A 15,858-nucleotide genomic window follows, 5' to 3' on the forward strand; every position below is an offset into this window, starting at 1 on the left:
AGGCACTCAGATTCAGGAAAACTGCGGTTCTTTTAGCTAGTCAGGAAGGACATGGGCTTTTCAGGGGAAAACTGTTTTCCTCTACAGTTTCTCTCAGTCCCAGTGAATCCCATGACTATGCGAATTGCCCCTCATATCTTTGTTCTTGAGATACAAAGTAAGTCCAAGAGAGACTTAAACATAAATATTTATTTTTTGTACCTATTTTCTCACTTATCTCTATCTGGAATTGGCATAATTACTTTTGCTACTTTACTTAATCTCCTCAAAAGATTCTTGAATAAAAAGACTCTCTAAGACTAATTGAAGCAGGTGTCAGACATCAAGTGCCCCCATGACAGTCATTGTGGTTCTTATAATGGTATTTTTATGGGGAGGGTTCTTTGGAGCAGATCATCCTGAGTAACATCATACAACACATGTGGGACAACCAGATGATCAGGCCCAGTCAACATGGGTTTATGAAAGGCGGGTCCTGCTTGACAAACCCAATCTCCTTCGATGACAGGGCAACCTGCTTATTGAATGAGGGAAAGGCTGTGGATGTTGTCTACCTTGACTTCAGTAAGGCCTTTGACACCGTTTCCCACAGCATTCTCCTGGCAAAACTGGCTGCTCGTGGATTGGATGGACACATGCTTCGTTGGGTAAAAAAACTGGCTGGATGGCCAGGCCCAAAGAGTGGTGGTGAATGGAGTGAAATCCGGTTGGCGGCCGGTCACGAGTGGTGTCCCCCAGGGCTTGGTTTTGGGGACTGTAAAATCTTTATTGATGATCTAGACAAGGGGATCAGGTGCACCCTCAGTAAGTTTGAAGATGACCCCAAGTTGGGTGGGAGTGTTGATCTGCTCGAGGGTAGGGAGGCTCTGCAGAGAGATCTGGACAGGCTGGAGCGACGAGCTAAGGCCAACTGTAGGACTTTCAATAAGGCCAAATGCCGGGTGCTGCACTTCGGCCACAACAACCCCCAGCAGCGCTACAGGCTTGGGGAGGAGTGGCTGGAGAGCTGCCAGTCAGAGAGGGACCTGGGAGGGTTGATTGACAGCCGACTGAACATGAGCCAGCAGTGTGCCCAGGTGGCCAAGAAGGCCAATGGCATCCTGGCTTGCATCAGAAATAGCGTGGCCAGCAGGGACAGGGAAGTGATCTTACCCCTGTACTCGGCACTGGTGAGGCCGCACCTCGATGACTGTGTTCAGTTTTGGGTCCCTCACTACAAAAAGGACATTGAATTACTCGAGCGTGTCCAGAGAAGGGCAATGAAGCTGGTGAAGGGTCTGGAGCACAGGTCGTATGAGGAATGGCTGAGGGAACTGGGGTTGTTTAGTCTGGAGAAGAGGAGGCTGAGGGGAGACCTCATCGCCCTCTACAACTACCTGAAAGGAGATTACAGAGAGCTGGGGATGAGTCTCTTTAACCAATTAATAAGCAACAGAACAAGAGGTAATGGCCTCAAGTTGCACCGGGGAAGGTTTAGACTAGATATTAGGAGGTATTTCTTTGCAGAATGGGTTGTTAGGTGTTGGAATGGGCTGCCCAGGGCACTGGTGGAGTCCCCATCCCTGAAGGTATTCAAGAGTAGGGTCGACATACGGCTTAGGGATGTGGTATAGTTGGGAACTGTCAGTGTTAGGTTAATGGTTGGACTGGATGATCTTCAAGGTCTTTTCCAACCTAGACGATTCTGTGATTCTGTGAATATACGGAAGGTGGTTTTCCACCTGGTCTGTAATTCCATTGGCATTGCTGCAAAGACACTTTTTCCATCAGTAATCACCTTTGTCAGCTATTGTGGGCTCTGGGGCTGACTTAGTATGCATTCACCAGTCAGACATGGTTTATTTGCTTTAAATAATTCTTATGTTTCTTGAAAAAAAATCATAACAAAGTGAAAAATGTATCAAACTAAATCTCTTACTTCTCATGACATAAAATATTTTGGCTTCATTTATAAGATTTCCTAATGCTGGAGGAGAGAGGAAAACACCTATGCTTATAAGCAACTTCCCTGTAGTGGTCCTGTCTCAACAATCTTAATTTATCTTCTTTTTCTCAGTTAGTTGCACTTACTGCTCTGTGAAGAAATGGTGATGCCTTGTTCCTCCTATGAGGGGAAACCTATCCTGCATCCTGTTCTCTGAACAGTAGAGTAAAGGACCTTTCCCATGTTTTTGGTCAGTATCAGAAACCCTGATGATCATCATCTTCTTGGCATGAGGTAGCCTTTCCACAGACATATTTGTGTATTCTGAATTGTTTACTGTCTCCACAGTTACATTTATCTTATTTGATGTTACCAGACTTCACTATAGTACTTTGAGTAACACAGATTAGGTTTTTGGAGATACATGTGGGTAATAGAAGTTGAAATTAACTTTATTTTTTGTTTCTGCAAGACACTTGGGACTTTCAGATTGTGTTGAAGCTTCAGGTGCCTCCAAAAGAAACAAAAAGACAAAGTTATTTAAAAATTAAAGGGAAGAAAATATAAGAATCCCTATAATTTTAATCATATGCAACAATTTATGCTTTGGGATGTAATTGTCACATATCACCTTAATTTTGAATAACAATGAAAAGTAATGCAGAAAATGTGCTGTCTTGTATTTCTCAAAGGTTAGTGTAAATATAAACATTTCCTGCAGAAAGCAGATAATTTAAAAATGTTGACAGCTAGAGGTAATATTTTGTAAAGTAGAAATGCAGTGGAATGAGGAATGGTGTTGCTACATGAAAATCATATTTACTGTTTATTAGTGCTTTAACATGCCCCTGAAAGGTCACTCTTCAAGAGTAATGGAGAAACTATTGGACTGAAGGCTAGGAAAAAAATTGCAAAGGATGTACTGCGAGTGAATTCCAGCTCTACCTTGTTCATAAGGTGATGATAAGCTAACAGCTAGATTTGTTCTTTTTTGGTTTTTGTTGTTGCTGTTTGTTTTTGTTTTAATAATAAATATGTGTTAAGCATTTTCTAAATGCATAATTGTCTCCAAAACCACTGGTGAGTTTTAGGGTTCCTACATGTCTTTATATGCCTTTAGTCAACATCTTCTTATATTTTCTAATTTGATTCCATTAAAAAAAAAAACACAGTAAGAACGGCTCTTTGCTTCTTTTGCCAACAGGGGACAACACGAGTAACACCTGCTGAGAGGATGTTCCCAGTACATGCCGATACCAGAATTGAGAAATTTGGTCTTGGACAGGTGGTCAGCATAAAGTTGTGTCCTGCTTAGGACTTCTGTTGCCAGTATACATTATATAAAGCCCATCCTACATGGGTAGTTCTGATCTACTCATATGAAGACCTATGGATTTTTCTTCTATTCATTAAGGTCAGTTATTTTAGAGACTATTACATGAGTTTTCAATTTTTCTGCCAGGTTTGTGTGTGCTTTTGGTTGACCAAACAGTACGTATATCTTCACAGCTGTTGCTGATGTGGTGTCCAGCTTGTCAGCTTTAAGTAGTTTACATTAAAGTCTCCAGAGATATGGTAGGGACACCTCTGCCGGAAACTTTGAAAACATGTTCCCTTTACTAATCTTCATAGCTGTAAGTGCACTAACAGTCTCTGGGACTGTTTTCTCCTCACCCTGCCTTAGGATTTGGCTGCTGGTGCTCAAGGTCAGCTCTGGTATACTGCAGCTGTGTGACACCAAATGTGAAAGATTTATCAATGTGTGTGAACACCCAATAGGGTGGAGAGTAAGGCGACAAAGTCAGACTTGTCAGTGTTTCTATGTAGCATGATAGGAGAAGAGGTAATGGGTATGAAATGAAAGAGGAAACCCCTTTTTTACTGTGATGGTGATTGAATAGCTGAACAGGCTGCCCTAATGGGTATTTTCATCTTTGGAGTTGCTTACAGTCAGACTGGCCATTGTCCTGGGCACCCTGCCTCATGTGCTTGTTCTCTGAGCAGATGATTGGACTAGGTGATCTCCAGAGACACCTTCCAGTTTTCAAATGTTCTGTGGTCTTGGGTCTGTGGATGCTAGGAAACTGTCTGATCAATAGTTAGTATACAGTGAAAACGTGGTATAATAAATATGTTCAGTCAAAGCAAGTGACAAATACAAAACGTTTATTCCCTGTTAGCTTCCATTTAAACAAGGAAGGGGGTGACAGTTGGGAAATAGAATGCACAGAAAATACATGCTTAGTTTGAACTTGCTCATTTTGTAATAGTGGCAGGGGCCACTTCTGGCTGAATGAAGAGGCATAAAACATGTAGCAGATGTTATGACAGGCCGCCTTTTTAATTGATGTCCTAAAGATAATTCCGTTAACACGCTCCCATGGCTGTATTTTGTGGGCATTGAATTTATTTGCTTTCCATAGGTTCTCTGATGCTTTGTATTATTCCAGATATTGCTTATATAGAGGAATAAGAATTACTTGGAACAAATTTCACTGATGTTGGGCTTGCAGTACAAAGGATTTAGCTATTATGCAGTGGTCTGCCAGTAAGGCTTTAATTCACTGAAATATCTTCTAAATGAACATCACTGGTTTTGCAACTCAGTCTGGGAAGTAGAGCATAGCCCATATGCTCTTCAGTTGGTGAGGCATTTAGAGACTGGCGTTATCCGCCAAATGGGGATTTTCTTTTCTTTTAGAATCTGATTTTTCAGGTTTTGTTCTTTCTTTAACATTGTTACTTTCTTGGCATATTTGTTGAGTTTTTTTGGCTTGTTATTTTTGGTCAGAGAATTGTGGTGCAGATCTAGGATTAGAACTGACTAATGTAGTATGTGATTTAGACTTTGTAATATCCTTCCCTTGTAAAGACGGAAGTCCATGGGTCTAAAATGCCTATTGGAATGTAACAAATTTCATTATACTGAGAAACAATACAATGTTTTCAGAAATATCAAAAATGGAGATTTCTTCATTGAAGTTCTTACTTTGGATATGGAACAAAAGTGCAGGGTCTTAATTCCTAATTTTTTTACTGATCTTTTAAGTTTTTGCTAAATTACATGCATGATGAAAACCTGTTTCAACTCATGCTAAATATTTTAATTATGTTAAGTAACCTCAGCATTACATTGTTAAATACTGATGACTGATGGTTAGTCTTGATAAATGCTTCATCTGAAAAACAGGAACTCGATTAAGAGATTTGAGAAAATGTTGTTTTGAAACTCTTAAAAACTAAACATTTGAGTTGTATTCAAATGAATTCAGAAGATAGAAAAGCATAATAATCTTCTGAAGAACAGGGCTAAATCATAACATATCATAATGCTACAAGTTTAACACTTTATGTCATTACTCAATTGGTCAATAGGGCAGGAAATGAGAAATTAATATCAGTTAAATAGTTGAATGTCTTTGTTTCAGTCATATAAACAAAAAGCTTCAATGGAACAGAACTGTTTTGTAAATTTTGAAATGTCACATCTAGTGGCTGAAACTGTTTCACAGGAATCAGATTTCAAATTATAATCTCAGTAACATTCGTCTAGGTGTTTCTACAACAAAACTTCAGGGCTACGTCAGCTGGCCTTGAGAAGCCTAACTGAGTCTGGAAGAACCCAGATACATTCAGTGTTGTTGCTCCAGAGCTAAGTAGTCTTCAGGTAACGCATTTGTTGTTTCAGACTAGTAAACATTAGGAATCTTTGTACTCCACTAAATGTTTTAGTTAAAATTTCTTTAGCAATATTAGTGGATCTGCTGTCACATCTAGCTCATTTCTTGTTTATGCTGAATAAAATCAAGTTTAATTAACACAATGTGATATTTGTTCCCCAAAGAGACCTTCTGCTATTAAATACTCTTGAAGTAAACATTTTGAATATAAAATTTTCTGAAATGACTCTCCCTACAAATCAGGAATGTCAGAAATGTCTGAAAGCTGCATCTTGGACCTGGCAGAAGAAAAATTACTTAAATTCTGCATGAGGAGAAACTTTTCTATCTGTGAAATAGTGCAAGCCTGATGACATAAAAGAAAATACACTCTACACCATATGTTAACATCCTTTAAGGAATCAAACATACTTGTAAACCATAAAGAAACATTGTATGTAGGGGTATAGTATATTTTATTTGTATTCTAAGCTTCAAAACTTTATTGTTCACTACTCTCAGGAAGTTTTCCCACTAGTTGAAGAAGAAAAATCATAAGTGTGAGTATTTACCTTTAAAAAATGTGTAAATGATACTAGAGTTTCAAAATAGGTCCTCCTTTACTTAATAAGAAAGCTTTCTGCTTTTTAAAAACAACCACCAGTCCAAGTAATTGAGCTGGGGGAAAGAAACCCACAAAACTACATTGAGATAAGTAGGGTTTGTGAGAATCTGTTGTTGATAATGCTCTGAGGTCACATGTAATTTAGGTGTAAATCATTACCATGTAGCTCCAATAGTTAACTGTTTCCCAGAGATTACTGGGGATGGATGTGTCTTTAGAGTCTAATTTTTGACTTCCATCCTACAGCTGAACACTAAATACAGGAATCTTAGTGTATGTCCTGAAAAATAAATGTCATAATTCAGTTTTGGCAAGGGTTAGAAAATTTAGAAAATCTGTTCCAGGAAAAAAGAGTTCATCAGTGATACTTAATGATTTGTAAAAGTTTAGCAGTATAACAGCCGGTCATGGCAGTGCCATGTGCCTTATGTATATATACATTGAACTAATTCTTCATGTATATTCTGCTCTAAATAATCAATGCAGGAAGAAGAATTCCATATATTTTGGTCCCATTGTTTCTAAAGGCATTATACTTAAACTAGGGGCTATAGGCTTCACCTTGTAATTATGAGCTGCATATTCAAACCTGGGAAAAATCTGAAGGAATTCTTTCTTGAAAATGGTATTTAAAGTATCATTTAATTGAATGAATAGAGAAATCTTAAGTATCAAAGACTCATAGAATGGTTTGGGTTGGAAGGGACCTTAAAGATCACCTAGTTCCAACCCCCCTGCCATGGGCAGGGACATGTTCCACTGGATCAGGTTGCTCAAAGTCCCATCTAACCTGGCCTTGAACACTGCCAGGGAGGGGGCAGCCACAACCTCTCTGAGCAACCTCTTCCACTGTCTCACCACCCTCACAGGAAAGAATTTCTTACTTATATCTAATCTAAATCTGTCTTCTTTCAGTTTAAAACTGTGCTATCACTATATTCCCTGATAAAAAGTCCCTCCCCATCTTTCCTGTAGGCCCCTTTTAAGGACTGGAAGGCTTCTATAATGTCTTTCTGGAGCCTTCTTTAGGCTGAAAAGTACTTACTTTCTCAACCTATCTCATAGGGGAGGTTCTTGAGCCCCCCAGTCATCTTTGTGGCTCTCCTCTTGACTCACTCCAAAAGGTCCATGTCTGTCTTATGTTGGGGGTCTCAGAGCTGGACACAGTACTCCAGGTGGGGTCTCACAAGAGCAGAGTAGAGAAGGAAAATCAATTCCCTCAACCTGCTGGTCACACTTCTCTTGGTGCAGCCCAGGACACTGTTGGCTTTCTGGGCTGTGAGCACACATGGCTGCCTCATAGTCAGTTTTCCATCCACTGATATCCTCAAGTTCTTCTCTGCAAGGCTGCTCTCAATCCACTCATTGCCCAGCCTTGTATTTGAGCTTGGGATTGCCTTGACTCACGTGCAGAACCTTGTACTTGGCCTTGTTGAACTTCATTAGGTTTGCACAGGCCCACTTCTCAAGCCTGTCCAGGTCCTTCTGGAAGGCATCCCTTCCCTCCAGCATGTTGACTGCACCACACAGCTTGATGTCCTTGGCAGACTTGCTGAGAGTGCACTCAATGCCACTGTCCATGTCATTGACAAAGATGTTAAACAGACCCAGTCCCAATACTGACCCCTGAGGAATGCCACTCGTCACCACTCTCCACTTGGACATTGAGCTGTTGACCACAACTCTTTGAGTGAGACCATCGAGTCAATTCCTTATCTACTGAGTAGTCCATTCATCAAACTCATATCTCTCCAACTTACAGACAAGGATGTGAAGCTGTATGGTGTCAAATGCTTTGCACAACATCAACAGCTCTTCCCTTATCCACTAACACTGTAACCCTGTTGTAGAAGGCCACGATTTGCCCTTAGTGAAACCATGTTGGCTGTCACCAATCACCTCCTTATTTTCCATGTGCCCTAGAATAGTTTCCAGAAGGATCTGCTCCATGATCTTGCTGGGCAGAGAGGTGAGACTGAATGTCCTATAGTTCCCTGGGTTTTCTTGATTTCCCTTTTTAAAAACAGGCGTTATGTTTCCTCTTTTCCAGTCAGTAGGAACTTCACACGACTTCTCAAATATGGTGTATAGTGGCTTAAGACATTTCATCTGCCGGTTCACTCAGGACCCATGGATGTGTCTCATCAGGTCCCATGGACTTGTGCACCTTCAGGTTTCTTAGATGTTCTCAGACCTGATCTTCTAATACAGTGGGCAGTTCTCCCTTCTCCTAGTCCCTGCCTTTCCCGTCTATGATTTGGGCGGTGTGACTGGAGCTCGTGCTGGTGAAGACTGAGGCAAAAAAGTCATTGAGTACCTCAGTTTTCTCCATGTCCCAGGTGACCAAGTCTCCCTTTTCATTTCAGAGAGGGCCCACATCTTCCCTAGCCTTCCTTTTATTACCGACATACCTATAGAAGCTTTTTTTGTTGCCCTTGACATTCCTGACATCAACTGTAACTGCAGTTGTCTTAAACAATCATTAGTGTGGATGTACGGTGCATTCACGTAGATGGAGGCTGCTACAGCAGAACATACTCTTAAGGTTCAGAGCAGGGAAACTATGTCAAGAGAATAGTTAAAAACCTTATTGCATACATTTATTCAGATTAGAAAAATCTGGGAAAATGGTAGTTGATTTTTGGTGACATAAGGAACTACTTTGGTACACAATACTAAAAAGAACCTAACCTGTATTTGTGATAGGTCTTTGTGTATAGGAGGAAAGAAATATGACCCTGCAAATGCAAGTGCTTGTTCTTGAAAACAGGTGTGGGGTAAGTTTCGTTGAAAATAAGATACGTTTCTTCCTAAGAATCTTTATTTTTGAGAATCTAAACATCTTTCACTTCCTATAGCAGTGAAGGATGCTAGATGTGATGCTATAGATCTCTGTATCTACTGTGAAGTGCAGCTCATAGACTACGAGCTGTAGTCTCAGACTATGCCTAAACTTCTGGATGGCTGCTAAGCATGTGGTTTAACCAGTGCAAAAAAATCCAAGACTGTGTCTCTTTTCTTTCTTATTACAGTATTTGCATGTTGAGAAACTGGTTTTTACTTTCCAAGTAAAAGGAACTAAAATTGGCATAATATGACATATTGTGTAACTTTTTGTTCATGTACACATAGATATTTGAAATCTTCAGATAGCAGAAAGATTATTTTAGTTTTTTTCCTTTTAAATGTACATACACTATTGTCTGATTTCCGCTGTCCTCCGAATGACAGTTTTCATTAGTTCTTTGTTCTCAGATTCTGGATAATACTTTTGACTAATGCATTCTTTTAGTGTACAGTGCACCAGTAACAAATAAATACATCTATAAAGAATGCATATGGGATTGTAGACACTAATGCTATCTATAATGCTACATGTTGCATACTTGTCATTTTCTTAAGCTGAAAGTGGAATTATGTTCTATTTTTATCTGATACTTTTCTGACTAAACTTGTTTGAAACTGTTCATTAAGCTTTCCAAGTAAGTGATAGAAATATTTTAGAGATTAGCCTATATGCAGTATGTGAGCCATGTGTCTCTCTGCAAGTCATGGTTAGTCTTTTATTCAGTAAAAGTTTTCAGCAAAATTGGTAGCAGGCTTAAACTTTCAGTTTCTTTCTTTCATTTCATTGTATTTTAGATACGGTTTAACCTTTTTCCATCAAAGATTGTTCTGCTGTCTTATACACAACTAATATGACTGAATTATAGAATGTATTCATTCATGTTAATGTACAATTTTGCATTGCTGTTATACACCTTTCCTCAAAAAACTTCTAGCAGAATGTCATGGGTCAGTCTGACCTACTTTTTATATAAAAAGCTGATCACTAAAAATTACTGCCCCTAGTAGCAGTGAACAGTCTATATTTTTGACATTGTGACAGCACTAATGTGCTCTCAAAAACCTCACCAAAACCCAACACTTGCAGCATGACAGACTTGCTCATGAAGTACATTTTCAGGCAGAATTCAAAATTACATTTGTTTTTTTGTTTTAACAATCTATGCTGTTCCCAAATTGATTTCTTTGTACCTCCTGAGTTACTGTTTTTTAGCTTTTGTATAGTTTGAGTTAATTATATATCATTCTAGAAAAAAACAAAGCAGTGATCAGAAGCTCACTTAATACTCCTTCTATACAGAAATTAGTAGACAATCGGCCTGACAGGAAAAAAAGGAGAACGTGACTTTTGTTAGGGTTAATATCATGCTACATGACATGGTACTTCATTTTCAATTAAAACTTGTTTTCATCAAAAGAATATATATTTTTTATTTTTAGCTCTTTTGAAGAACATGTAGGATTTGATGCAGTAGTATTTGCATATTCAGAATATCTATACAAAAAGCTGTTGGGTAACATTTCCCCGTACTTGAGGCTTGTTCTTAGAGAAGACTGAGAGTCTGAATTACAACTCTGGTGTACATGCCATGTACTGTATGTTAAGGGACGTGTAACTTGTGGACTTCTGTATTAGAAGATTTACAGAGAAAAACTCTTCATTCCAGCGATGTTAAAGGCTTAATTATATTTTAAGTTTGATTACACCAGTAAATCATAGGAGTTTGGGATTATGAACAACTTCACTACAACAGGGTAGCTGGGTTTAGATTCTCATTCATCAACTGCAGTCAAATGCATTGAGAGAATTTTTTCAGCTTGCTGATACATTATTTGGAAATAGTGAAAGATAAAGATTTTTATCTGAAGCTGCTCCAGAAGGAAAATGTTCTTTCATCATCAGTCTGGCAATCTGCAAGGTGCAGTCCTTGTATTTGCTTACTGCTGTAAGATGATGCATACATGCCACTCTTAATGATGACGACATGTAATATATCAGATATGTTTTACATGTCTAAATGGAAATCTACCTGTGTAGATGCAAAAAAATGCCCTGATATCCTATTGCATGAGACTTGTTACAGAGTGCTGCTAAACTTGGCAAGGTAAACAGATTTCTTTCTGGTGAAATGTGTGGAGTAGAATGAAAATCTTTAGTGTGGAAAGAATGTTAGGTATGTGACTAAAAGTAGAAGATGGAAACTTAGAGTTGAGTCTGACTTCAGTTCGTATAGTTACTGCTAAATCATCTGTTCATAATAACAGATTTCTACTTAAACTATGAATGTTGACTGCTTCATTGAATTGTGATTAAAACCAAGATCAACAAAAACTGGACTGTGGCATGCTGCGTGTCCCAGTTTTTAAGTCAGTGAGACTTCCAAGTGTTGTACTTAATCTTTTTTAGAAGTTGCCTGTCTTCTCTCATATGCTGTAGTAGTGGGTTTGGGTTTGGGGTTTTTGTGCTTTTTTCTTTTTTTAGGAATAGGAGATTCTGGCTTGTGCTTGCATTTTCTAAAATAGCAAATTCCTTTCAGTATACTTCAACAGGTCCACAGATAAGATAATCTCCAAGTTTCTATTTATGAAAGGATGTGCTGAAGTCTGTTTTACGTGTACTTTAAGCATATACTTACCTTTCACCTAACCTGTTTTAACTGTGTGCATAGGTGCACACAGTAACTTCTGAATGTTGAGTGTGTTAATGCAGTGGAACAATAATGAGCTGCTTGTTGTTGCTGATGTTCATCAGACTTCCCTAAATCTTTTTACAAAACATGTGTGACTAAACAGCAGTCAGATGGTGATAATCTTAAGTCTTGCTTTTGTGGTTAGATTCAGACCAGTGAAGACTAAGGAGCTTCTGCAGTTTATTGATGTTAGGAACTTTCATGGACATTGGGAATACCTTCTGTAATGTCTGCTTTTGTAAATAGATGCTTTTCTAATGCTCTTGGCTGGTGAAATAGCTTCCTGGAGTGATTTAGATTATTCTTTTGCTTAAAAGGGTAAGGGTTAATTAAGATTATGTTATAAATCCATACTCCTTCCTTTTATATAAAATCTTCATTTTTATCCTGCTGAACTATTTAAATTTTTTTTTACTGGTCTTTGTTTCAACGGATGCATATACAGCTTGATAGTCTGTAATGGCTCAAGGTCAAAAGGGTTTCTCATTACATAAATAGTATTTTAGTAAGCTTTTGCTTATTAGTGTGTTATTAGGTCATAATTTCTTTCATTATCCTGAAAAGTTTTGAAAGAATAATCAAAATTTTGATTATCTGTATGCTAGTTTGCATCAGGACAGAATGTGACGGGTGTGAAATAGAAATATTTCTTTGAAAAAGGTGTCTTAGGATATCAATATCATTTTTGTGTAAAAACTTTCGGCCTGGTACTGAAATTCTGTTCCCTTACATGATCTTTAATTATGGATGAAAATTATAGAGATGAAAGATTAAGAAAACTTGCATCCTGAAATTTTACAGTTTTGTCATATGGAGCTACAGTTCAAAGTGTGATATTCTGCACCAGTTGGATTCCCTTGTGAGTTTCCATTCCTAGCTCCATGTCCTTTTCTGCACTAATAAGAATTGTCATGATGTATCGTGGGAGATGAGAAAAGGCACACATAAGACAAGGAAAGCTAAATTCTCCTGTTTCTTGTATTCTAGCCACACCTATGGTGGCATATTTGCCTTTTCAACAACATTAAAATACTCTTCTGTAGACAGTAGAAACATTTCACATAGAACCATAATATCATCAAGTCTTTCATCCCACTGAGAATTGCTTTTTTAAACAAATTATTCTTACAATAAATCTTTTAGTCATTTCAATCCCCTACTTTTAAATGAATTTTCTAAATTTTCTAACGATGCTTGTGATGTCTTTTTAAGTACATTTTTTTTCCTCAATAAATTTGCAGCATCTGACTTTGATAAATGTCACAAATTTTAGGAAAAAAGATGGTAATTTTTTCATTTCTGAGAATTTCTGGAAACTAGTGTAACTTAGTGGAATACTGTTCAGAATAGAATACTGTGAATAATCATGTTAACAAGAAAATACGTCAGCTGTAAGGTAATTTAAAAGTTAATGGAAAGAGTATGGAAAGGAAAATCTTTGTAAGAATTGATAAATTTGATTTTCTCATAATCCTTGATTCTCCACTCCTCAGTTCTGATTAAAGCATCTAAGTAACTAAGGCTTCAGAATAAACTTATAGTCTTCGGGTTCTTTTACACTAGAGCTTGAATGTTATCATATTATGTATGTAATGTAACATATTATTAATGTAATCATATTTATTTAGATGTTTTAATGGGATGTCTTAGCTTAATGGACACTGAAGTCCTTTCATAGAGTTTTGTTGTAGAATGTAATGGCCTTTTCATATTAGTACTTAAAATAAAAAAAAAAAAAAATAGTTTCTCTCCTCTGTGAATATATTTATCAGGCTATACCTAAGAGTGCTAAATCTATCTCAGTACTCCTCTACCTCTAAGTCATATGTTTTAGGCTGTGGTATAGTGTATTGAATGTATTTCAGCAGCATACTTTGGCTTTTTTTAACAGCTCTTAATATAATGTAGCCCTAAAGCTAGCTAAGTCTATTAACCTTTTCTACAAAATGATCAGCATTTGGATGGAAGCAGGTTTTGTAGACAAGTTTTTAAGGTCTGTGACATATCTAGCAAAACTGTTCATAACTGTGTGGTGTTACAAAAACTATTTGCAGCTGATAGTAATGTTATCTCTAGAAATAATTATAATTAAATATCCATATTCGTTGTGGTTTACAAACGATTACAGGTGGTTGCTATTTAACATTTCGCTTATGCCTTCTTTGAATGCAAAATGGAGAAGCCATGAAAAAAGCACTGCAAATGAATGTACTTGAGGTATGTGGCCAGACATGTGTTAACATTCTGCTTTCTGAAAGGCCTTAACTAGCATTTTGGTTTAAATCTAACACCTTGTGGTAGTAGTCACAGAACTTGCCGTTGGGTTCACAGACTTTTGCACTGCCAAGATCCTATCTCAATAGGCATTAACAGGGTTGGTTATTCACCTCTGTTCTCAGCCTTCCTGTCCCTAATACTGAATCAGAAAAGATTTCACAAAAGTATTGGACTCTTTTATTGTCAGTTTATGTTCATCTGAGTTTTATTTGCTGAAGACTATTGTGGCAGATGTTTCTCTGCAACCATGCAGCAGTTCTCCTTGAGATTGGGAGACTTAAGGATGTTCAATTGAGTTAGTGACATCTTCTTGTTGCTCAGCCAGATATGCAGGAATTTTCAAAAGCACATATATAGATGATTAGCTCTGTTCTTTTCTTGTGCTTTACATATCTGACTGAAAGTCTTATGTCTATAAAGAAAATTAAGAGATGAAAAGAAATGAAAGGAGGTAGATGAGATAATGGATCCACAAATTTTCACATAATATTGTTTTATTGGTGTAAAGCGTGTTGCATCCTAAAGAAACTGCTTTGTTTTCACCTGTTCTTCACTTGCCTTTGAGAGTTGATTAGTCACAGCCATGAATGAGTATTGGCCTTCATTGCTGACACAAGTATTCATTTAATGGTGACCACAGTCATTCAGTTATGTACTGTTTTTTCATTCTTTCTAATGAAAAGAAACAAATGGCTTGCTTTATTAGGGCTGATACGTTTTCCAATCAGTAGGAAAAGGAAGGGCTTCTGAGGACTTGTAAGTATCAGAGGAAAGCTGATTAGCCTTTGTAGTTCAGAAAGAAAATGTCACTGTGCAAAAGAAGAGGAAGGCCATAAGTGAATGACTTGAAGGAAAAATATTAATCTTCATGTGGATTAGTATTTAGCATGTAGTTAAATAAGTAACTTAATTCTAAGGAATCTTTACTGGTATAATTGTCACTTAGGATATCTGTAGTCATTTAAAATACAAAGAGACTATTTGGAAATTTACTTCATTGAAAGGTATTTAAGCATAGTGTAAATGGTCAGGAATGGTAATGGTTACTCCTGCTATTACCAACTGCCTGATTATTTTTTGTCTCCTTGGTGTACTGACTTGCTTATAATTCTACATTTATTTTTTATTGTTTTCATTCATATGGGACAAATGTTGTTAGGCATGTAATTTAGTGGAGGAACCACCTGAAGTTGATTGAGGCCTTACAGAGCCTAGGTTCAGGAGGAGAGTACTATGTCTTAAAACAACAAGTAGGAAAAGCCTGAGAACATCAAGCAGATAAATGTTCAGTAAAGTTCTGTGGTATAATATGAGAAAGAGAACAATACAAAGGATCATACTTATAAAAGTATTGGAGCTATCAACAAACCCCCAAAAAACAATAGCCACCTTTCTGTAGGAAAGTGGGATATGTTTACCAGGACATCTGCTGAAAGGATCATGCATTAAAAATCTCTTATTAACTTGATACATGCTCATGAACTGTTTGAACAAACTGATATTTATCTGATTCTCTGGATTGTCCTGATTTTGTAATGAAGGGGTTTTTGGGGTTTTTTTTCCTCTTTTTTTTTTTTTTTTTTCTCCCCACTCCTATAAATCTTTTGGTGCTTTTTTTCTCATCCCTGACTGCTGAGTAGGTATTTTCAGCAATCAAGCTACTTGGTCTTATATCTAGAAATTTAAATAATTTAAATACTCTTTTGGTTTCTGATTAGTAACTTAATGTTTGATGCCAGGTTTGATTATTCAAGTCAGTGTTCCCTACCTAACAACACCAGAGCCAGCATTTCTAGAAGATACTTGTCAAGGGAGGAAAGGTCTGTTAAAATGTAG

Source organism: Strix uralensis, chromosome 2, assembly GCF_047716275.1.
Source record: "Strix uralensis isolate ZFMK-TIS-50842 chromosome 2, bStrUra1, whole genome shotgun sequence".
NCBI lineage: Eukaryota > Metazoa > Chordata > Aves > Strigiformes > Strigidae > Strix > Strix uralensis.